Source organism: Amblyomma americanum, chromosome 1, assembly GCF_052857255.1.
Source record: "Amblyomma americanum isolate KBUSLIRL-KWMA chromosome 1, ASM5285725v1, whole genome shotgun sequence".
Classification (NCBI taxonomy): Eukaryota; Metazoa; Arthropoda; class Arachnida; order Ixodida; family Ixodidae; genus Amblyomma; species Amblyomma americanum.
Window position 1 is genome coordinate 481,655,805 of NC_135497.1, and position 25,351 is coordinate 481,681,155.

The 25,351-nt window shown below is 48.3% G+C and overlaps 1 pseudogene; it reads right to left on the reverse strand.

The window, feature by feature from the left end:
• Positions 1-8,980: 8,980 nt before the first annotated feature.
• On the reverse strand, positions 8,981-25,302 carry LOC144127006 (uncharacterized; annotated as a pseudogene).
• Positions 25,303-25,351: the final 49 nt, after the last annotated feature.

Sequence of the window (25,351 nt, forward strand, 5' to 3'; positions counted from 1 at the left end):
TTGACAGCTACACAACAGCAGCCAGCGGCAGTGCAGGGCCGTCTAGTCCAACAGCAGAGCAGCATGCAGGCGGAGGACGTGCGCCAGCTGCTGGAGACCCGGCACACCGGTGACTTCCGGAAGCCCTCAAATACACAGGATGCGGCATTTCATGCACGCCTCCCTGAGCTATGTGCAGCCAGCACCCACTGCATTTAAAAAAGGAGAAGCAGCTGCATGCAACATATTGTATCTATATACACAGTTCCAAACCTCTGCTTGACCTCTATATGACCACGTGTTTTGGGACATAATAGTCCATATTTCAGCAGGTAGTCGCTAATGTGAACCGAGCCCTTCGAGTCCGTAAAGTGTGCAGTTGAAGCTCCTTTTAAGTGCAGCACCGCAGCGAGACTGCCGCTCAAGTTCGCAGCCTAAAGTCGGCAGTCAGAAAGCTCACTGCTGCCCTGAGATAAACTGACAAGTGGGTGGCTGCTATTCCAGGAGGCTGACTGAGCCTTGCTACCTGCCGCCGTTTCGTAGAAAGCAGCAAATAACTTTGGCGGCAACCACCGAATTCAGAAAACCTCCCTCTTTAGAAATGGCTGTCCGCTGGATTCGACGAGCACGTTTGCGACGTAAAATGTCACCTGCATACATACGCTTGCCTTTCACGGACACACCACTTTTACCTTGTTCGTTTGTCGTCAACAAGGCTGGCCCTCTGAACATTACGCTAGCGGAATGGGACCGCCTTCTACTGCCCACAATGTCAAACTCGGAAGATTTGGAAATGCAGCAAAAAGAATCTTTTCTCAAAAACCTTACCCGATGTTGTTCACCACTGTTCGTTTGATTTACTCCGTCTGCATCCATAGCAGACCACTAACCGACCGCTTCAGCAGGCATTTTGAGAAGTTCTAAGCCGCCTGAAACGAATGGCACGCAGGCAGACCAAGACAACCGTTCTGAAGACAGAACTTTTTGAGTTGCAGTTGCTTACGCAGTTGCTAAAGAGCCTACTTACGGAGCAAGACGCCACACCTCGCGAAATTGAGGATGAGCTCCTGGAAAACAATGTCGCACGGCTGGGAACTAAAAGCAAAAGGATGTAATTAGATTTTGGGAAACGTTGCAGCCGACCTTCAACCATCCTGCTATCGATGGGGCCCGCAGTAGCATAGAACCCGAGGCGCATTCGTACTTCCAGCGTTTCCTGAGATCGCAGGGGAGATATGGAAGGAGCCCTGTGACTCGGTAGATATATATTTTCTCAGGCATGGTGCGCAAGAATATGAACGTATCAGATGCCTTGACTTGCTGCTCCTGACAGAAGCTCAAGGAAATGAAGGAAATTGATCACTGCAGAACAAACGAATGGAATGCAGCTCCTCAAGCGCTGGCTGAAACAGTAGGAACTCGAAGTGAAAGTAGTCATGTTAGTGCCTAAATTATGCGTGACACGAAGCAGCAGTTCGAGATACCAACCTAGATGGCGGAGAAACTAAGTTATGTTTTTTGTGCTTTTTTTACGGCACATAATAAACCTGGCACTGTATTCTATCACGAAGTTGCGCGTGGTCATCAGTGTTCGCTTCCACAGCAGTCGAGTATCTATGCTATTTTCTATTTCTGTTCACACGTAGTGCGACCTACATAAAATAATGACATGAGCCAACACATGCAGAAGCTCGAATAACCTGAGAATATTCGCCATCGTGAGTCGGCACTAACGACCAACCCTAACGATCAAATTGACATGCCTCCAAACCTCAGTGCGACTCCGGCCCTCTCACCAGTCTCACCGATGTTTAGCAGACAGCGGAGATCACAAACAAAAGACATTATGCAAGTTTGTTGCCCGGACTACTTACTTTTTGACCGGTGTCGGCAAAACGCTTGCGTGCGGGCCCACCCGGAAAGATCATCAAGGCTTTCCATCCGAATTGAAGGATGTCACAAGGGAGAGAAGAGCAGACCGCGGACACGTCCGGTGGGTTCGGCATGGGAACGTCTTGTATAAGCAGTGGAAGGATCGGCGTGCTGTGAACCTAATGAGTACGATCCACACAGCCAACCAGCACGTTCCGGCCAAACAAAGGCAGAAAACGGAAGACACGTGGCGTACAAAATTTACATGGACAACTTGTATACATCCACCAAACGTTTTTAACACCTCTTCGAGCACGAAACACTTGCATGTGGGACCATCCGGAAAGATCGCTGCGGCTTTCCATCTGAAATGAAGGATGTCACAAGGGAGAGAATAGCAAAGCGGGGAGACGTCCAGTGGGTTCGCGATGGAAACATATTGTATATGCAATGGAAGGATCGACGTGCTGTGAACCTAATGAGTTCAATCCACACAGCCAACCAGCACGTTCCAGCCAAACGAAGGCAGGAAACAGGAGGCACGTGGGGCACAAAATTTACGTCAACTACTATACGTCAATAAAACTTTTTGAGCACCTCCTCGAGCCCAAAACCCTTGCGTATGGGACTACCCGGAAAGATAGCTGCGGCTTTCCATATCTGAATTGAAGGATGTCACATGGGAGAGAAGGGAAGAGCGATCGCCGCGGGTTTCCATCTGAATTGAAGGATGTCACAAGGGAGAGAAGAGCAGAGCGCTGAGATGTCCGATGGGTTCGCGATGGAAACATCTTGTATATGCACTGGAAGGATCGGCGTACTGTGAACCTAATGTGTTCGATCCGCCCAGCCAACCAGCATGTTCCGGCCAAACACAGGCAGCAAACGGGAGGCACGTGGGGTACAAAACTTACGTGGACAAATTGTATGCGGCCACCAAACTTTTTGAGCACCTATTCGAGCGCGAAACGCTTGCGTGTGGGATCACCCGGAAAGATCGCCGCGGCTTTCCATCCGAATTGAAGGATATCACAAGGGAGAGAAGAGCAGATGGCTGAGATGTCCGATGGGTTCGCGATGGAAACATATTGTATATGATGTGGCAGGATCGGCGCGCTGTGAACCTAATGAGTACGATCCACACAGCCAACCAGCATGTTCCGGCCACACGAAGGCAGCAAACGGGAGGCACGTGGGGTACAAAATTTACATGGACAACTAGTATACATCCACCAAATTTTTTGAGGACCTCCTCGAGCGCAAAACGCTTGCGTGTGGGACCACACGGAAAGATCGCCGCGGCTTTCCATCTGAATTGAAGGATGTCACAAGGGAGAGAAGAGCAGAGCGCGGAGACGTCCGGTGTGTTCGGGATGGAAAAATCTTGTATATGCAATGGAAGGATCGGCGTGCTGTAAACCTAAAGAGTTCGATCCGCACAGCCAACCAGCATGTTCCGGCCAAACGAAGGCAGCAAACGGGAGGCACGTGAGGTACAAAACTTACGTGGACAACTTGTATAGACCCACCAAACTTTTTGAGCACCTCCGAGCACAAAACCCTTGCGTGTGGGACCACCCGGAAAGATAGCTGCGGCTTTCCATATCTGAATTGAAAGATGTCACATGGGAGAGAAGAGCAGAGCGCGGAGACGTCCGGTGGGTTTGGCATGGAAACATCTTGTATATGCACTGGAAGGCTTGGTGCGCTGTGAAACTACTCAGTACGATCCACACAGCCAACCAGCACGTTCCGGCCAAACGAAGGCAGGAAACACAGGAGGCACGTGGGGCAGAAAATTTATGCCAACTCCTATATGTCCACCAAACTTTTTGAGCACTTCCTCGAGCGCAAAACCCTTGCGTGTGGGACCACCCGAAAAGATAGCTGCGGCTTTCCATATCTAAATTAAAGGATGTCGCATGGGAGAGAAGAGCAGAGCGCGGACACGTCCGATGGGTTCGCGATGGAAACATCTTGTATATGCACTGGAAGGATCGGCGTGCTGTGAACCTAATGAGTTTCCTAATGAGTTCGATGCGCACAGCCAACCAGCATGTTCCGGCCAAACGAAGCAGCAAACGGGAAACACGTAGGGTACAAAACTTGCGTGGACAACTTGTATACGCCCACCAAACTTTTTGAGCACCTCTTCGAGCGTGAAACGCTTCCGTGTGGGACCACCCGGAAAGGTCGTCGCGGCTTTCGATCCGAATTGAAGGATGTCGCAAGGGAGAGAAGAGCAGAGCGCTGAGATGTTCGATGGATTCGCGATGGAAACATCTGTATATGCAATGGAAGTATTGGCATGCTGTGAACCTAATGAGTTCGATCCACACAGCCAACCAGCACGTTCCGGCCACACGAAGGCAGCAAACGGGAGGCACGTGGGGTACGAAATTTACATACAACTTGTATACATCAACCAAATTTTTTTAACACCTCCTCGAGCGCAAAACACGTTTGGGACCACACGAAAAGATCACTGCGGCTTTCCATCTGCACTGAAGGATGTCAGAAGGGAGAGAAGAGGAGAGCGCGGAGACATCCGCTGGTTTGGGATGGAAACATCTTGTGTATGCAGTGAAAGGATCGGCGTGCTGTGAACCTAATGAGTTCGATCCACGCAGCCAACCAGCTCGTTCCGGGCCAAACGAAGGCAGCAAACGGGAGGCACGTGGGGTACAAAATTTACGTGGACAACTTGTATACTTCTACCAAACCTTTTGAGCACTTCCTCAAGCGCAAAACGCATACGTGTGGGACCACCCAGAAAGATCGCCACGGCTTTCCATCCGAATTGAAGGATGTCACAAGGGAGAGAAGAGCAGAGCGCTGAGATGTCCGATGGATTCGCGATGGAAACATCTTGCATACGCAGTGGAAGGATCGGCGTGCTGTGAACCTAATGAGTTCGATCCGCACAGCCAACCAGCATGCTCCGGCCAAACGAAGGCAGCAAACGGGAGGCACGTGGGGTACAAAATTTACATGGACAACTTGCATACATCTACTAAACTTTTTTAACACCTCCTCGAGCGCAAACGCTTACGTGTGGGACCACACGGAAAGATCGCCGCGGCTTTCCATCCGAATTGAGGGATGTCACAAGGGAGAGAAGAGCAGAGCGCTGAGACTTGAGATGGGTTCGCGATGGAAAGATCTTGTATATGCACTGGAAGGATCGGCGTACTGTGAACCTAATGCGTTCGATCCGCACAGCCAACCAGCATGTTCTGGCCAAACACAGGCAGCAAACGGGAGGCACGTGGGGTACAAAATTTACATGGACAACTAGTATACATCCACCAAATTTTTTGAGGACCTCCTCGAGTGCAAAACTCTTGCGTGTGGGACCACCCGGAAAGGTCGTCGCGGCTTTCCATCCGAATTGAAGGATGTCGCAAGGGAGAGAAGAGCAGAGCGCTGAGATGTTCGATGGATTCGCGATGGAAACATCTTGTATATGCAGTGGAAGTATTGGCATGCTGTGAACCTAATGAGTTCGATCGACACAGCCAACCAGCACGTTCCGGCCAAACGAAGGCAGCAAACGGGAGGCACGTGGGGTACAAAATTTACATACAACTTGTATACATCCACCAAATTTTTTTAACACCTCCTCGAGCGCAAAACGCTTACGTTTTGGACCACACGAAAAGATCGCCGCGGCTTTCCATCTGCACTGAAGGATGTCACAAGGGAGAGAAGAGGAGAGCACGGAGACGTCCGGTGGGTTCGGGATGGAAACATCTTGTGTATGCAGTGAAAGGATCGGCGTGCTGTGAACCTAATGAGTTCGATCCACGCAGCCAACCAGCTCGTTCCGGGCCAAACGAAGGCAGCAAACGGGAGGCATGTGGGGTACAAAATTTACGTGGACAACTTGTATACATCTACCAAACTTTTTGAGCACTTCCTCAAGCGCAAAACGCATACGTGTGGGAACACACGGAAAGATAACCGCGGGTTTCCATCTGAATTGAAGGATGTCACAAGGGAGAGAAGAGCAGAGCGCTGAGATGTTCGATGGGTTCGCGATGGAAACATCTTGTATATGCACTGGAAGGATCGGCGTGCTGTGAACCTAATGAGTTCGATCCGCACAGCCAACCAGCATGTTCCGGCCAAACGAAGGCAGCAAACGGGAGGCACGTGGGGTACAAAATTTACATGGACAACTTGCATACATCTACTAAACTTTTTTAACACCTCCTCGAGCGCAAAACGCTTACGTGTGGGACCACACGGAAAGATCGTCGCGGCATTCCATCTGAATTGAAGGATGTCACAAGGAAGAGAAGAGCAGAGCGCGGAGACGTCCGGTGGGTTCGGGATGGAAAGATCTTGTATATGCAATGGAAGGATTGGCGCGCTGTGAACCTAATCAGTACGATCCACACAGCCAACCAGCACGTTCCGGTCGAACAAAGGCAGGAAACAGGATGCACGTGGGGAAGAAAATTTACAACTTCTATACGTCCACCATCAACTTCTATACGTCCACCAAAGTTTTTGAGCACTTCCTCGAGCTCAAAACCTTTGGGTGTGGGACTACCCGGAAAGATAGCTGCGGCTTTCCATATCTGAATTAAAGGATGTCGCATGGGAGAGAAGAGCAGAGCGCGGAGACGTCCGATGGGTTCGCGATGAAAACATCTTGTATATGCACTGCAAGGATCGGCGTGCTGTGAACCTAATGAGTTCGATGCGCACAGCCAACCAGCATGTTCCGGCCAAACGAAGGCAGCAAACGGGAGGCGCGTGGGGTATAAAACTTATGTGGACAACTTGTATACGCCCACCAAACTTTTTGAGCACCTCTTCGAGCGCGAAACGCTTCCGTGTGGGACCACACGGAAAGATCGCCGCGGCATTCCATCTGAATTGAAGGATGTCACAAGGGAGAGAAGAGCAGAGCGCGGAGACGTCCGGTGGGTTCGGGATGGAAACATCTTGTATATGCACTGGAAGGATTGGCGCGCTGTGAACCTAATCAGTACGATCCGCACAGCCAATCAGCACGTTCTGGCCAAACGAAGGCAGGAAACAGGAGGCACGTGGGGCACAAAATTTACGTCGACAACTTCTATACGTCCACGAAACGTTTTGAGCACTTCCTCGAGCTCAAAACCCTTGGGTGTGGGATCACCCGGAAATATAGCTGCGGCTTTCAATATCTGAATTAAATGATGCCGCAATGGAGAGAAGAGCAGAGCGCTGAGACGTCCGATGGGTTCGCGATGGAAACATCTTGTATATGCACTGGAAGGATCGGCGTACTGTGAACCTAATGTGTTCGATCCGCACAGCCAACCAGCATGTTCCGGCCAAACACAGGCAGCTAGCAGGAGGCACGTGGGGTACAAAACTTACGTGGACAACTTGTATACGCCCACCAAACTTTTTGAGCACCTCTTCGAGCGCAAAACGCTTGCGTCTGGGACCACCCGGAAAGATCGCCGCGGCTTTCCATCCGAATTGAAGGATGTCACAAGGGAGAGAAGAGCAGAGCGCTGAGATGTCCGATGGATTCGCGATGGAAACATCTTGCATACGCAGTGGAAGGACCGGCGTGCTGTGAACCTAATGAGTTCGATCCACACAGCCAAACAGCACGTTCCCGCCAAACAAAGGCAGCAAATGGGAGACACGTGGGGTGCAAAATTTACATGGACAACTTGTATACATCCACCAAACTTTTCTAACACCTCCTCGATCACAAAACTCTTACGTGTGGGACCACACGGAAAGATAGCTGCGGCTTTCCATATCTGAATTAAAGGATGTCGCATGAGAGAGAAGAGTAGAACGCGGACACGTCCGATGGGTTCGCGATGGAAACATCTTGTATATGCAATAGAAGGATCGGCATGCTGTGAACCTAATGAGTTCGATCTGCACAGCCAACCAGCATGTTCCGGCCAAACGAAGGCAGCAAACGGGAGGCACGTGGGGTACAAAATTTCCATGGACAACTTGTATACATCCACCAAACGTTTTGAGCACCTCTTCGAGCGCGAAACGCTTGCGTGTGGGACCACCCGGAAAGACCGCCGCGGCTTTCCATCTGAGTTGAAGGATGCCGCAAGGGAGAGAAGAGCAGAGCGCAGAGACGTCCGATGGGTTCGCGATGGAAACATCTTGTATATGCACTGGAAGGATCGGCGTGCTGTGAACCTAATGAGTTCGATCCGCACATCCAAATAGCACGTTCCGGCCAAACGAAGGCAGAAAACAGGAAGCATGTCGCGCACAAAAATTTACATGGACAACTTGTATACATTCATCAAACTTTTTTAACACCTCCTCGAGCGCGAAACGGTTGCGTGTGGGACCACCCGGAAAGATCGTCGCGGCTTTCCATCCGAATTTAAGGATGTCGCAAGGGAGAGAAGAGCAGAGCGCTGAGACGTCCGATGGGTTCGCGATGGAAACATCTTGTATATGCACTGGAAGGATCGGCATGCTGTGAACCTAATGAATTCGATCCGCACAGCCAACCAGCATGTTCCGGCCAAATGAAGGCAGTAAACGGGATGCACGTAGAGTACAAAACTTACATGGAACACTTGTATACGCTCACCAAACTTTTTTAACACCTTCTCGAGCGCGAAACGCTTGCGTGTGGGACCACCCGGAAAGATCGCCGCGGGTTTCCATTTGAATTGAAGGATGTCGCAAGGGAGACAAGAGCAGAGCGCTGAGACGTCCGATGGGTTCGCGATGGAAACATCTTGTATATGCACTGGAAGGATCGGCGTGCTGTGAACCTAATGAGTTCGATCCGCGCAGCCAACCAGCATGTTCCGGCCAAACGAAGGCAGCAAACGGGAGGCACGTAGGGTACAAAACTTACATGGAACACTTGTATACGCCCACCAAACGTTTTTGCACCCCTTCGAGCGCGAAACGCTTGCGTGTGGGACCACCCGGAAAGACCGCCGCGGCTTTCCATCTGAGTTGAAGGATGTCGCAAGGGAGAGAAGAGCAGAGCGCTGAGACGTCTGATGGGTTCTTACAAATGGGTACTTACAAATCAGATATTGCAGGCCAGGGTAGTCAACCGCGTCGAAGCTCATATACAGTATCAGATGTGGGTTTTCGCTTGAGCAGACTACAGAGGGAATCAGCTCGAATGTGCATGCTCTTTTGTCGCGCTGTTTGTGCGGTTGGGCGCCGCCGTGCCAGGCAAGGCAAGACCCGTCCAGTCAAGAATGTGTCGTGGCGATACATCGTGCTGTGAGGAGTGGCAGGGGCACGACGGTGGTGGTGGCGGGGGAGGGGTGGTGGCTGCATGTGGGGGGAGAGCCATTATTTCTTACACAGGTTTTGTGGTCGCGAAAAAAGTTTCGAGCTGAAATGTAGAGAAAGGAAGATCTTGGAGAGGGGGGGGGGGGGGGGCGGGGGGGTGCACGAACGGCACAGCGCGTAGCTGCGCACGGGAGGAACAGCCAGGAGAAAGTGAGTAAAAAAAATGTGCTTCGCGAGGAAGGGGGTTAGCGCGCTGCCTTGAAAAGGGCACGTACCGGAGTTGAGTTGGGGATATAGGAGACTTCAAAAGAGAGAGCGGACGGGAGGCAGTTCAGAGGGCAAGGGTGTGGCAAACGCGGAAGCGTCAAAGCATTGTTGCAAAACCGAAGGAGAAGCATCATGTCCAGCAACCGAAAACATTGAAGCGAAAATACGTGGAGCTTCGAGATGGATTTCGCCAAAACGACTTCAGACACTCGCGCATTTTGTGGGGCCGCGTGTTAGTTCAGGATGCCTAAAACTGATATCATGAAATAACAAAAACATAAAACAATAAATAAAATATTCTGCAAGCAAATTCGCACTGTTTCATAGTATTATATACGGTACATGTGGCAAACAAGCTAGGTTAAATGCGTCTAACACCATTTGTCAATAGATTTATTCGCTGGTCGTCGAAGAATCTCAAACTTTTTGTTGGTGTAGAAATTTCACGTAAAAAAAGCAAAAACAAACAAAACCGTGTAGAATTGTGACTCGCAACTATTGCCTATGTTTTTCATCAATAAAGGTAATGTTCAAAAGCAAAAAAATTAATTTGCGAGCAAATAAGTAAAGACGTCAGCAAGAGCTGTATCCCTCAATGCAAATTCCGCAACAGAACAATATAATGCACACAAACAACATTTTTAAACATTACGATCTGCAGAAAGGGAAAGAAAAAGCAAGTCGGAAAACACAGGGGAAGGCGCGATCACAGGGGACGGCATACGGAAGTGTAGGAATCTCTTACCGCGTGATCGCGTGCGTTTATGAAGCGGCGGCCTAATATTTCGCGCGAGCGCAACTTATAATTGCAAATTACGAGGCCACTGCTTCGTTTCTGGACGTTGCTAAAATTGCTCACAAAGTCGGCTTAGCGAATGCACTTGCACTAAATTATTACGTTTGATTTAGGACCTCCATTAAGCTGACACCCACTGCGCAGTGTGGCAGTGAATTCTCTAGAGTGAAGAAAAAAGCTCTTTTTTAATGTAAATAAAATTACTAAATGAAAATCATTTGATTTTTTTTTAGAAGGAAGCCCCTTGGGCTGGTTTTCAGAAACTCACGCAAGCATAGCGTGCAAAAACGCTTTCAAATATACAAATTTCATACAAATAGGCGGGTTATTATGCCCAGAAAAAGGACAAAGGCGACACAGCGTGAGCTCTGTGCACTTCTCAAAACAAGTATATTTTTTTTATTAGCGCCTTGGCTAAGCCATATATAGTTACACGAATCATTACAACTGGGTCATGTCAACGTGCATTCGTTAATTACTAATTTTACTAATTTTTTAAGGAATTTTAGTGGTTAGTTGCAGCCCCTTCTAGTTGCCCAGTATCAACGATATAATTCTGTAGATCTGTAGTTGTCGGTCTGGATGGTGTCGTCGTCGGCCTTATGCGAAAGGCCGGTTCCTCTTTGGCGGAATATGGACAGTCCACTGACCACCACCGAAGTCGGCGTCACGCCGTTGTACAACTCAAAATCAGCGTACGGACAGCGCAAAAGTCGACGGCAGCAGCACCATTGCTATAGAGCGAGCGAATGCGTTTGGAATGCTTCCGAATGCGTTTGGAAATTGTTGTGAAGCACCTTATAGAACCCCGTTTGGTCCGAACGCCATTCGAAGTGTCGATTAGCATTTGACTCAAATGCTAATGTTACGCGGACTTAAAAGTCCGCGTAACATGGGTATTATGATAGAATTGCTGTAGTAGTAGTATAGTATAGCACAGCGCTACTACTATAATACTGATGAAATGCTATAATGTGCTCCAGGAACATGTGTTTTGATCTCAAGGATCACTGTAAAATATCTGCTTTGGTTACATATACATGCCAATTATAGTTAAACTGACATCAGACAGGCCTATACAGGTCTCAAACCTCTTATAGAAAGCTCAAGTCAGTTCCTACGAGTTGAAAAAATTATAAACTGTCTCTGTTGTGGAAAACTGAACGTTGCATGTCGTTTTAGCAGATGGCACAAGGTTGACCAGCGTTTGCCAGTATACTTTTAACACTGGATGAGTGATGGCAAAGCTAAGCCAATACAGACAGCTTGCTTGAATGGCATAGCCAATTCTGGCAAACAGTGGGGACACTCTGGCTAACATGGCCCGTGATAGACGTGATTCCAAGTTGGCACGGCCACGAATGACAAAAGAGAGGAAGAATTCTTGCTAACGTGGCCCATGATAGCCATTATTTGATGACGGCACAGCCAGTACAGGAAAAGCGATGGAGAACCAGGGCCATCATTGGATGTGTTAGTAATTGGTTCAGCGAATATCAGATGCTCATTGGGAACTCTGGCCCTAATTAGGGTCATAGTTTGCCAACGGTTTTCTAATATTGGCCCGTTGTAATGTGCTACCTGGGATGGTACAACAAAAATAATAATACAAATATTACTCACGAAGGATGCTTTCTTTGAGTGTTTTATCTATGATATGTGAGCAAAGAATGCTGTACATTTTGTTTCCCACAACAAGCTAGAGGCATACGCCCGAGCCATGATCATTTCTCGCGCCGGTGCAAGCTAGTACTGGCTCGAAATGACGCGACGCGCTTGCAGCGGCACCCAAGCGAAAACCAATAAAAACTGGCAAAACTGTGATTCGTGAGAACTTCCGATGCTTTTAGCCAATATAGGCGATTTTTAAATTCGAAAACTCCCAGGCGGAAAATAACAGATAAACATCGACGAGGTACAAAGAAAAATACGCAAGCTCACAGTAAAATACAAACGCAAACAAGACTATATCTGGCTGGTAAGGAACGAAACAAAAGCGAAAGAAAATGCCTAATCACATGCGGCTATGTCCGTACTCTCGGTTCTTCTTAGCACATCGCCGCCTGCCTTGGCAAGCTGGCCAAATAGTTGTGATGTGCACAGCTTGTAAGTATTAATCATGATGAAATTGCTTTGTCTCTAGTCCCTGAAAAAAATTGAGCGCAAATGCCGTTGAGCCACTACATTCATTCACCCCAAGCAAGCACACCAGACCTGGGCCAGCACTACCGAAAAACTGGCGACGCTGGAGGAAAAAAACTGCGAGAGGGGACCCCTTCTGCTTACAGTCCTCAAAGGATTGAAAAAAAAATGAAATAAAGGGGAGGAAGCCTGCACCTGAATGAATTAAAATTGGCTGAAACTAATCGATCACAAAAGAACAGAGGCTGCAATATACACCAAAGCAGACACATCACACTGAAATGCAAAATCGTAAATAGAAAACGGACAGAGTAGTAGACATGCGTAAGGATAGATGAGCATTTAAGGGCCACCAGTTGTTGGAGAGAGCTTAAAGGCGAAACCATGAAAGAAGCCGAGCGCCTAAAGGGTGGCGGAAGCAGCATAAGAGCATGAAAAAAATATCATGGTAGTGTGGTGAAATTTGCGGAGAATGAGAAAAAATAGACACAAACAGCACGAATTGACTGTTGGTATGGAAATAAAAGATGTGTGTAGTAGGGGCACTAAACTCTCGTGCGACTCCATGTCCAGGCCGCAGGCGCAGAGGAAGCCCTCGCCAGTATTGGCCGTCTGGGCGTCCACGACCTGCAGACATCAGATGAGGCGCGAGAGAGCGACTAATGCGCATCAGGGCCAGGACGACGACAAAAAGCCTCAGGGACGATGACCTGAACAATGCGAGCAGTGCGAATGTGAGCGCGTGGGCGGGGCGAGTGCAACAGGCAACCGCAAAACTGCAGCGTAATGCGCGCTAGTCCGTCGCCAAGGACGCCAACAATGGGAACAGTCTAGGAACATGCAGAAATGTAAGGAGGAGCATCGCCAACCTGGGCGTCCAATGGACATGTTTGTTCAATGCAGAGGTCAAAGCGCCAGAAATACGCGGGGACCTCCCGTGCCCAGTGAGAAGGCGAATAATATGCACGGGGGTGGAAGATTGCTCGGCGTGGTAGAACATTGGGAAACCATGGGGAATTGGCTGAGGGATCTTGAACGCCCATGTAATCTAATCAGTAGGAATATTCGTGCATCTGAGGTTCCTGTGTGTTTAGGGCTCGCTCTGTCGTGTCCGTAGTGTGAAGGGCACGCTGTTGAAAACGCCCGAACAGAGATAGGATCGCGAATTTTTCAAGACATGCGAAATGGCTAGGGGAGCTGGCGGGCCACTGTAACCCAGTGAATACAAAGCCTCGTGAACCAACGGACCTTGACAGCAATGTGCCAAGGCATGCCGCGGCCATGGCCCTAATACGATAGGCGCGCTGGGTCGCGAAACTTGTGTAGAAGTGAATGCCTGACTCATAAAGTTTAATCACCGTAGGTAAGTAAGTAGGTATGCTAGCCGCGCATGCACACTCACGTCAAAACACCCGAGGGCTGGTTGCCCTGCCGTGTAACTGTCGCTTGGTTGGGGCGCGTGCTCTGTGGACCTCCAAACCTGGCCGAGGTGCGACAAGGAAACGCTCAGGACGAGAGATAATGCTACCTCATTAGACCAAACGAGGGAGGTTCAGCGCAATCTGTGGATGATGTGGCGTACAGCAACGTCAAACAAGACGGTACTTAGCAGGGCTACTTGGTTCATGACGTAAAAATTAGCAGTGCAACAAACACGGCAAAAGAAAGAGACATGAGCACAGACTGGGAGCTGGAAGAAGTTTATTGCAGCAATGGCAATATATACCACAGGCCACGCCCACTGAAGAAAAACCAAGATGTTACAACCAAAGCGCAATATTCTTCGCATTCTCAGCCATGAAGAAATCTGATCTCTTTTCTTTTCAGGGCGGCAGAAGCCGTGCAGACACACTTCACTCCTATTTTGTGAATGACATGCGCTTCAAACAATTGGTGCACAAGCGGCTGCTTGTAACACCTCAGAACCTTGCTTCTGTCAAAATTTGCGGTCTTCTGGCAGGTGGCCACGTGTTCTGGAATAATCTTTCTCGCGCAACCTTTCATATCCTAGGTTCTTTGCGCCCCTCATACATATGACAACCCACATGATAACGGAATTGCGCAGACAAAATAGCATTTTACGAATCAGTGAAAGCATTTTTGAGTTCCTTTTCGAACTGTTTTCGTGGCCGGTCTTCTCGGGTGATCATCTTGCGGATTGTCCAGTTTGTTAGGCACAGCAAAAGACCATCCTTACATCGGACCACCCCAGAGCTTTTTTTTTTAGAGGATGGCTGTCGCCGTTGTTGGATATGAGTGGTCCTTGAGTGAGCTGACTCTTTCAGCGCCGCAGGTCCCTTCTCCGAATGACGTTGTCGGACTTGGTTATGAAGGAAACTGTACAGGGGGTTTATTTACATTATTTACAAGATTTAGGAACCCACTGGAGGGTGATGGGGGAAGGTCGGAGGATCTGAGATCTGAGGATGATCCAGGATTCCTTCTCATGGCACTCGTCGTCCGGTTTTAAAAGGGTCCGGTCCCTAGGATTCCCCAGGTTCGTGGTCTTCGCCAGGTTGGGCGTGGCCTAACTTGCGCTGTCGCACACACACACACACCACTTCACATAGGGACACGCCCCCGTCACATGCCTCGCCGGAGAGAGAGGGTGCCGCTGGGCAATCGCCCCCGCAGAGAGAGCGTTGTCTTCGCGTCCGAACGACACTTCTCACGCTGTCAAGCTGGACACGTCTTCCGGGAAGTCCGAATGGGCGAGGCGCTGGCGAGAAGGCACAGTTGAAGGGGTGAGCCACCCCTTCTCGGTTTTGGTGGTCGCTAACTGCCTCCGTACCGCACGGTCGATCTTCCGGGAACAATGTTGTTTACAAACGGCAGTAGAATCCTCCGTCTCGAATCCAATAACCCAAGCGAGGTCTGGCCGTGGGAACCAAGATGCCTATCGCCGTGCAGTGAGCCCGGCTGCAGGCGTCCCGGGCCGACTACGCAGCTGAACCAGACGGGCTGTCGCCAGAAACCTTACACCGTGCACCTACGGGATAAGAACTGTTTTTTTTCTCGTTCTTGGCTCTCTGTCTTCGAGCCTGCTCGGCGAAAATCGTTCAAAATTTTGTCGCCAACGCTACAAAGAACAGCGTCCGGGTATCCAGCGATGCCTAACCGTTGTAGTAGTTCCTTCAAGTGCGATGAAGATATGACCTGTCAGGGGATTTCTTCAGGACGCTTGTCGCTAATGGTCTCCTTACTTGTCTGGAGAGCGTTGAAATGAATGGCATAAGACTTTTCGTTCGAAGACGCTAGGGTCACCGGACAATATTTTTTCCATGCTGGTTTTTTCTCGAACGAGTGACGAGCCAGCTAAGTGTAGCTTCCAACGACGAGGTTTGATTGGGATGATTAATTGTGAGGATGGTATGCTGACAATGACCGGCAAATGGTCACTTCTATAAGCGTAGTCCAGGACATCCCGTTTAAGATCTGTAAAAACTGATGGTGAACTACAAGATAAACACTAAGGGGCTAGTTTTGCCAGTGCATGGGGAGCAGTTCGTGCGCTTTCTTGTATTCAGTAGGCAGACATCATTGGACACTATAAAATTTAAAATGTGTCAGTTTGAAAAAGGATGAGTGGACATTAAAATCTCCACCCAAAAGATATGGCTCTGATAGCTGTTGTAAAAGTGGTTCCATGTCTTCAAATGTTACGGTTATGTGTGGTTCGATATAGATGGAGCATACTGTGATGGTTTTAAAACGAACAGTGGCTGCAACAGCTTCATATTTAGTCTGTAGTTTGACTTCGCGAGCTGCACTACCACTCTGAACAATGGCAGCACGTTAAGAGAGCCTACATGCTTGCGCTTGGTCGCGACGAAATACTTTGTACTTTTTTCACAATCAGAATTTTGTGCTGCGGTTCTAAATTGGTCTCTTGTAAACAAAAAACGACTGGGGGAGGTACGTTTAACAGATCTGTTACATGTCTGCAGTTTTATATGAGTGTTTACAGTCCACTGAATTAGACATGCCATTTTCGTTGTTTTTTTCTTTTTTTTCTTGAAAGGCCGAGCAGAAACCTGTTTCTAGCTTTTCGGGTCCCGTTACTGTCGGCTTTCCTTTGCTTCAACGCTCGTGTGAGCTGTGCCGCCCAAGTTGCACGGACGGGCTAGGGGTTACATCCATCACCTCGGAGAAACTGCTGGAAGCATACGATGAAACCATGCGTGTTGCAGACCCCCCACAATGGGGAGTTGCTTGTTTGGCCGCCAACTCGAGGACTCGACTCGTACGGACTCCTGGAATGGTACAGTACTTTACCTTTCAAGCGCGCTGTTTATCCACGCCCCGCGCTTACAAGCGCTGTGGCCACCCGGTGGCACGTGCGGACGCTACAAGTCGTAGGGAGCGCGGTAATTGTTAAGAGAGCCTTGACGCAAACTGGATCCATGCCATTCCTTGATGTAACTTCTTAATGGGCCTTAGCCCCTTTTCCACAAAGACTTGCCCTGGAGCTCTTCGTTCGTAAACACGTGCTGGAGAAGGATCCGAGAAAACCTTGCTCTCAGGACTTGGTGGTGGGCATGCAGCCGGTGAATAACAGATTGCTCGACGACCACGCCGCGCTCTGTGTCTACCTCCATAAGAGAGAATTAAAGGGCTACACTTGTGAATTTGTGCTTTAGGTTTGGTTTTATGAGGTCTAAGGTCCCAAAGCGACTAAGACTCTATGATGGATGCCGTAGTGGAGGCCCCGGATAATTTCGACCACTTGGGGTTATCTAACGGTCACTGATATTGCACAGTGCACGAACATCTACAATTTCGCCTCAAAATGTGAAATGTTCAATAAAACGAAGAGTTGAGCTGGTTGGTACATACTGCTGGGGGGGAATAACAGCGCTGAGACGAGGGACAAAGAAAGAAAACAACAGGAGCAGTGCTGACTATGAACTGAAAGTTTATGAGAAAAAAACACGCAAAATATACTCCTTTGACAGCCAGGAGCGCGTGCGCAACACCAAAAGCCATAGTTATACATCAATCTACATCAATCAGTTTAACCAAGATACATTAGTTCACAGTCATGAACTGTTATGGGGGGGGGGGGGTGCTCACGCAGGAGTCAATGTTTTTATGAATATTGAAACGCTTCACTGATTTCCCTTGTTAGTTTATTTTTGTGTTTATACAGGATCCTAGCTTCATTAAAAATGGGGGTACATGATTTTCCAGAAGAATCGGGTTGGTTATTCCGGAGAAAGTTCCTGTAATCAGTGGTGGTCCAGCCAATCTCAGATTTGGAGCAATTTTTTAAGCAGGAAAAAGTCTGTTTTGTAGTAATTTAGGAGCAGCCACATTAGCATTTTGTAGCAGTTCTGTAGCACCAAACTGAATTTTGGATCAGTTGGAGCAGGAGAAAAGCAAATGCATGACATTTGGTGTAGCTTATTACTACTGCACAATTGTTCACTATTTTTTTTACAGCAAATAGACACAAGCAAGACAGACTGACGCAGCGCAGCCATCTAGTTCGTGTGTCCACAGCAGGAAACCACAGTATGTTGCAAACAGACCTTATTTGCCTATGCAAAAAGCTCTTTCACACTAGTGAGAACAGTTTTATGCAATAAAACTTAATACAAAAGTGACTAGAAATGACGAAAAGCAATTTTGTGCTGTCGGCAATAAAAGAATGACTAGACATATACAGCTGTATGAAAAGTAAATATAATTTTGCTATTTAGACGTGCCTACATGCACCATCTGAGCATGTCTTGTTTACACTAAAATAAGCATTAAAACATAATGATTTTATCTACTTAAGCCACACATATTGCACAATGAAAATATGGAAAGTTATTTCCGTCAGTGGCTTCTGCTACTTTTTTTCAGCTCGTCAAGCTCGAGAAGTGCAGTAGCCAGGCTAGCATTCCCTTCAGCTAACAACTGTTGGCCGCTTTGGTCCTGCTCCATGCTGTTGTGAGCCAAGCCAGTAGAGATTGTCTCTCCTGCGCGTTTAAGTAATGCACGGCATGAGGCAACCTTTTCATTTAAGCCCGTTTTCAGTCGTTCCACAGTAATGGCACTGGACTGGGTCTGTATGGTTGTAGGCGTCGTCACCTCCGAATCGTAACTTTCCTTTTCAAGCCTATAATGCATAACATGTCCTTGCCTTCTTTACGCATCGGACAAGCTTAGGTGACAGGGGTATTTTGGTAGCATCCCCATTGTGCCTTTACAAATATGTCTTAACCTGCCGTAGTCCATTCAGGCTATTATGAGACAAAGCGGCACGGCCCTCAAGCAGACGCTTATTTATACTGAACCCTCTCTCGCAATCTGCATTACCATGCGGGATAGACAGGAGGGCTTTCACGAGTTTTGCAAGCAGTGGGTACTTTTGCTCACCAGCAGCTGATTTCCATTGATATACTTTAGCCCATGAGCTGTCAATCCTTTCAGGCACTGCAACTTCAGTGCTGTTAACTGGATCAGATTTAAGCATGCACCATTCGTCAATTAATGAACACACTTCATTCAGCTGTAGCACTTGTGGCAGTTTTGAAGCAAGGTATCGCATTGAGCGGGCTTCCGAGTCTGCATCTGTGACGTGCAAGCCAAGCATGCTTGCATGTTGCAGCAGTTTGTTTTCAGGAGGTAGCTGTTGCAGCAAGTCTTGTAAGCACGTTATGTAAAAAGCGCAGGCCCCAAGCCGCAAACGCTTTCTTTCAGGGATGTCCCAGGTCCGCATTGTATCATCTGTATCCATACCCACCTCGGGCTTTGTCTTCCAGTGTGGAGTCTTACAGGTTAAGGCTCTACAGATCATCAACAGTCTTGCCATGGTAGGCTTCACTGCGTAAGAAGCGGCTAAGAACTCGCTGAACTAATAACTGCAATTCCGCACAAAGAATGCGCAAGTGGTTCTTGTTTCTAAATCAGCTCCTGGAAGCCAGTGAATAGCTCAGCACAATTCTTCAGGAAAAGTATCTTAACATAGAGTGGTTTCTGCGAGAATGCCCCAGCCAATTGTTATGAAGACTTTGGGTGGCAGACCGCTGGCCAGTCTTGTTTGCTTTTTCAAAGTAGTCCTTAATGGCATCAAATTGCACCTGAATACGGCACAGTGATTCTTGTAAAGTGAGCCACCTGTACGACACGTCGCAAAATACACGCGAAGGAATACCTAGGACTTCCTGGCTTTCTCTGAATAGCTCTGAGCCGACAGCAGATTTGAAGTAATAGTAAACATTTCTTACCACTTCTACGTCAGGTTCAAAAGCATCTAAGCCCTTTGCAAAAGCATTGTGGACTTTGTGTAAACTACAGTGACCGACATCGGCAATGCTTGATGTCAGATGCTGTTCTAGCTTTCTTCTGACACTCTTCATGACGTTAGGACCGTCACTAAAGAAACAAATGATGCCCTGTCGTGGAAGCTGAACAAGTGCATCTCTTACACAGCCGAGAATGATCTCAGCGGTGACCCGTCCAATATTATATGACTGCACATGTTCCACAACATGCTGTTCTGCTTCAGAGAAGAACCTTACAAGCACATCAAGATGCTGCACTCGCTGGTCAGGTTTTGGAGTTTCATCCACCATAATAGAATAGAAAACACCCGGATTACATAGTTCATCCACCACTTTTGACTTGAAATATGTGCCTAGTCCATCAGACACAATGCATGACAGCTTTGACCTGCCACATCTGAAGCCCTTGGCAACACTGCTGTCTGGGAACATTGTGTGGTAGATTTCTGTTGCGGTGTCGCCCCATGAAAATTGGATGCACTTGGTTGTGATAGACATGGCAAAAATTGCTTCGGCCTTGAAAACTTGATCTTGTAGAGAGGTGCTAGATGCTCCCGGTGAAAAGTTCAAAGCCGCTTGCACAAATTTAGGAGGCTGGAGGTATCAATTTTTTGTCTCTGTTCTTTGCAGTTGCATGGATGTGCTTTGTCATTGTCGCATGACGTTTTACTGCAGCAATATCGTGTTGTGAGCAATCAATAGTGCAATTGCAGACAATACAAAGTGCTTGTGTGTCTAACTCCATTTTTACACCAAAGATGAATGGGGTACTTATTGCTATCAATTTCATTGAGCACAGACTCCTTGAACTTGGTACTTTGCCCTGAAAGAACAAGAAAATATACCAGTTAGATTATTTTCTAGAAATTAGAATTACGACACCATTTACTCTAAAAACAAAAAAATCATCTTTCCCAATAATCGCACTGGCGACATTCTTTCCTAGTACACCAAGCTAAAAAGTAAATATGAATATTTTTTCCTTAGACATGAACATTCTTTTTTACTCTTGAACGTCATATTAATTCTTGCGCAGCAAAAGCAACACGCCGTCGCAAGACTATCAACCCTTGCAGTAGTACGCGACCTACAAGAGCTGGCGTCGCACTGTAGTCTGAAACTAACGTACCCTACACGTTAGCGGCAAACGCCGTAGCGGAGAACCAGTCTCCAGTGCCGTCTGCCGCGCGAGAGGTGTCCAAAGTTCGGCCGGCGCACCGCACAACCGACGGGCCAATCGACTACCGTACAGTTACTGTATAAGTGAGCCTACGGAGTAACTCTAGACTACCGCGAATTTGCGCGCCTCCGCCGCCGGCAACGCATACACCGGCTGCAGCTCCTTTCAAGCAAAATAATTTCCACTAGATAAAGCGATGCCTAAATTGTACATTTTATGAAAAACGATATCCACTGTCAAACGCTAAACACGAACGAGAGCTCCGATACTTCTCGAGCTCAGCTGAGTACACGGCTACCGACGGCCGGCGACCCAGCCTGTGCTCGCATCGCAGCAGACGGTGCCGCCGATATAAGCGTATTTTCTTCTTGGTATACAATTAATGCGATGAGCGACAACGATAAAAAAATATAGCGTCGGTGATTAATTCCGAAGCGCCTAGCGACGATATGGGCGCAGTCGAGCGATCAGCGGCTACGAGCGAACAAGATCAGAAATGTTTTCGCTCGTAGATGCCGACCTGCCCGGTGCTAATCCCATGAAAGTGTCGCCGATTACATTGTTTTATAATACTACTCCTTCACGCTATATATGGTGCACTCTATGTCGTTTCATGACGTTTGCTTCGCTGCCGCTTTAGTACCAACGCGGTAGTACAGGTTTGCACGATGCGATTCACCGACAACTTGTTTCGGCCGCTGCAATGTATCACCGGCTCGTTTCAACTTTGCGATAACAGCTTCCGCGATAACAACGCAAGCGCCAAATGAAGAGACCATACTTACATTTGCTCATTCTCCGAACCGTGTTGGCGATTTTCCCGTTGCTCAACGATGGACGAACGCGCGGGAAACTGATAGACAAGGGACAAGCCATAGCCTGACAAGCAAGCCGATCGGCGTGCCTGGGGCTGGTTGCGAGACCAAAACCAAATAGAAGCTATAAGCGTTCTACGGTTGCGTTAGCAAGGCAAAGGTGGCGCTTCAGCACACTTGGCACAAGTTGCACTTCGTTGGGCGCAGCGAGGCGCCGACAAGTAGAATTGTAGCAAAATGGCGCAGTTGAACCACCACTGTACTGTAATGCAAAGCTAGATTTGAGGATGGAGCCCCTTTCAAAGAAGTGTTGTGTTCTTGTAGGCGGGTATTCAGGCACATTCCTGTTTGACCTATACAGGTCTTCCCACACGTGAACGGCATTTCATACACAACCCTTTCAGCACAAGGGTCAAACCTCAGGTCATGCTTTATTTGGCACCCTCTTTTTGTTTTTCTTCGTTTCTTTTCCTCCTCCCTGGACCATCTATCTATAATGGCGCATAATTTGCCGAGCTTGTTTGATGCCGAAAATAGAACATCAATGCCATATCTGCTGCCTACTTGCAAAGTATTTTGCATTTGAAGAAATATTCTCATCCGTTGCCTCCGAATTGCGGGTTTTTCAAGATGCAAACTTGCTCTCGCAATGACTGATGACTAACTTACTGGGCACTGCGGAGTTATTGCATAGAAGTGAATGTGATCTATCAAATTCGCTTGATTTGCTTTAATGACATTCTTAACTTACTTAGTGTGCACTGTTTTCTGCAGAAAATGTCCCCAGTTAGGCGAGAAATTCATCCATGGTCTGTACAGTATCCTTCCTGCTACGTAAACCCTATCTGTGGCCAGCTTGAAGAATTTGCTGCGAAGACTGAAGACAGCATTTATACCATTAACAAAATCATCTCAAATTTGATACGCCTTGCCAAGTAGGTCGTTGACTGCTTTAAACATTCATGCATAAGACATACGGCAAGAAGTATGTCCCATTCCGGACATTCTGCGGGCTTTTAATAAGTCCATGGGCCCTGCGAGATGTACTTGGTGGTTGTAATTATGGCTTGCGAATATCGTCAACAGATCCGCCGGTGGAGATCCGGAATGGATTATCTGTCGGCGGTCTAAATTTGTACCTCCGTCGGAGGTCCGTGCGAGAGAAAGTTGTACATCGGCAGATCTCCCACTAATGTACGTATATCCAATGAAGGACATACTTCGCATATCCGATGAATGTACACTGGTTGACTGGGTAGCGCATTCCTTTCCATAAAAGGGTGTGTGCTAGAGGACAGATTACTCCCTTTTTACTCCATTCTGTTTAGAGTATGTTAAGCAAGAGGGGCTCCATCGACTGTCCAGGCAAGGCCGTCGGGGCAGCGCAGTCGGCCGCCCTTGTGTCTCACCCAACATTGTCCTGGGTAACAGGCTCTAGGAAAGTCGTCTCTAAAGCCGGCAGGCAGCGTCGTCGTGTGGTGGACCACAAATGATACAGTAGCAAGCGCAGAGAAACGCGGTGTCTTTTCTTGCTCGCAGAGGTTGCGTTTTACTGCCGAATTCGACCTTCCGGGAATACATGGTAATATTACTTTTGAGAAGTCAACAAATTACATTGTTCATTAGTTTCCTAAAAATCGCTCCAAATAAATTAACGAATGCAGGTCACAATAATGAAATTAAATTTCAATTACTTCCAAAAAGTAATGCTTCTACCTTTAACTCACTTTTCGCAATTCACACATACATAGTTCACCGATCACAGCTCTTGGGAATATTTCAGATCTCTTAATTTACTGCACCGCAGGAGTAAGAGAGCTGCAAAAGTGGGGCCGAAAATTTTGCCCTACTTTATGTAATAGAACGTATGCTGAGTAGCCACTTCGGCGGTGCAGATGAGGGAAAGCCAGCGTTGTGAATGGAGTTTTCAGCTTTGGATAGCACAGAAAAGTGATAAAATCGTCGTTTAGTCACTAGATCAGGCGGGCATGTGAATCCTTCAATGCGCCATGCAGTCGCGCTGAGTTGATTTTGAAGAATTCGCCGTGCACATCACTTGTGGGTGTTGATGCAATTCTTTCTTCACAGAGACATCTCTAGAGTCAGCGGCAAACGGATCTGCTGCCTGGGATGTAGCTAGCCAAAAACATCAACAAGAAAAACTGACTGCTGCGCTAGATTGTGCGAGAGGCCACTAAACTTGCCGTCTTATTAACTCTCTTCCATAGGAAAGAGTCTAGAAGGAACACAAATTCTCTTGCAACGCAAACCGCACATTTTTAGGTCTTCCCGCCAAACACCGGGCCAGTAGCGAATCAGTCCTCTTCTCCCACTTTCTTTTTCCCATTGCAAACACAAGACCACGAGATGAAAACATAGGCACGCTGCACTTCCAAACACCCGTCGCTTTCACTGCGCTGTAGAGCGAAACGAGAGGCGAACCTTGCTGCCCGGAGTTTGCTACACTGCTTGAAGCACCTGCAGGAGGTTATTGCTCTGGAATTACTAAAATTACTCCTTGGCAGCTTCTGCTTTGGAATGTTCACGAAAGACGCGTTTCCGCCTGTCCCACCGCACCCTGTGCGTAACCGAGCAGCGCTGTGACTATGGACAATGGAACCATGGAGGCACCTCGGCGAGCGCTCGCGTCTCTTCTACAGCAACTCGGGAGTCCTCCATGCGCCCCTTCTTCGGAAGCCCAAACACAGCTTTAAACCTTGCTCCTCGGAGGATTGCTCGCGACAGGTGCACTCCTGCCTACTTCTGATACCCCAACGGTCGGCGACCGGTCACAAGAGGACACTGGAGGTGCAGTACTGTCAATATACTTTCCTATTGCTTAAAAAGGCCCAGGCTTGCCGCGCGTCGTTCGTGCTTTCGAGGCGCCCTTCCGGACAAACAAAGGATCGAAGCTTTGGCGACTGCCAGAAAGTGATCGATTAGAATAAACGTAAATGCATTACTTTTGCTGCGAAATTACTGCCCCACAGCAGTTTTTGCATAACTAAATTACTATACCAGAACGGTAATAGTTTGCATTACAAATTACCGAAACAAGTGAATAAATTACTGTAATTTAAACCAGCCATTTGTGCCATGACTTTCCCGGGGTGCTGTGCAGGAAGGGCGGGGCAGTGTCCCGCGCGGTGAGAGCGAAGGGCATTTCCGCGTCTCGAAACGTAGACGCGTAAACACACAGCCTTCCCCATCCCACGACTGCTGCTAATTATTAACCACAGCATTTGCTGGTTAATGCGACGCATGTCCCATCTCGTTCACACTTGGCTGTTCGGGCAACTGCGCCGGCGATGGAACTCGACTTCCGGCGTGTGTGAGCTCCATAAAACTGCTTCAAGCTGCCAAATAAACATCTCTCACTAGGCCCAGGTCTGGTCCCGCCCTGTCGCGCTGGTAGTCGGGCATTGTCTCGATTGCCGCCGCAGCCATGAGCGCCTCGAGCGCTTCCCCTTCTGCGTCGCCCACTAGGGCGAATTTACCTGTGGTGGCGATAAACGACCTTTCCCCGGACATGACCACGGACTCAGGCACTTCGGAGGCCCGGTCCAACCCTGCAACCTCGCCGTTTTCGGAAGCCAGGGACGAACTCCTCGCCAGTGTTCCCGAACCGGTTTCGACCGCGCAGCCTCCTGCTGCGCCTCCCACTGCGCGAGTCCACTGGCACAGCAGACCGAGACGACTCCAGGGACCGCACCGGGTTCCCATGAATCACCTGTTTGCGAGTCGCCCTCAGGTGACCAACCCTTGCCGCCGG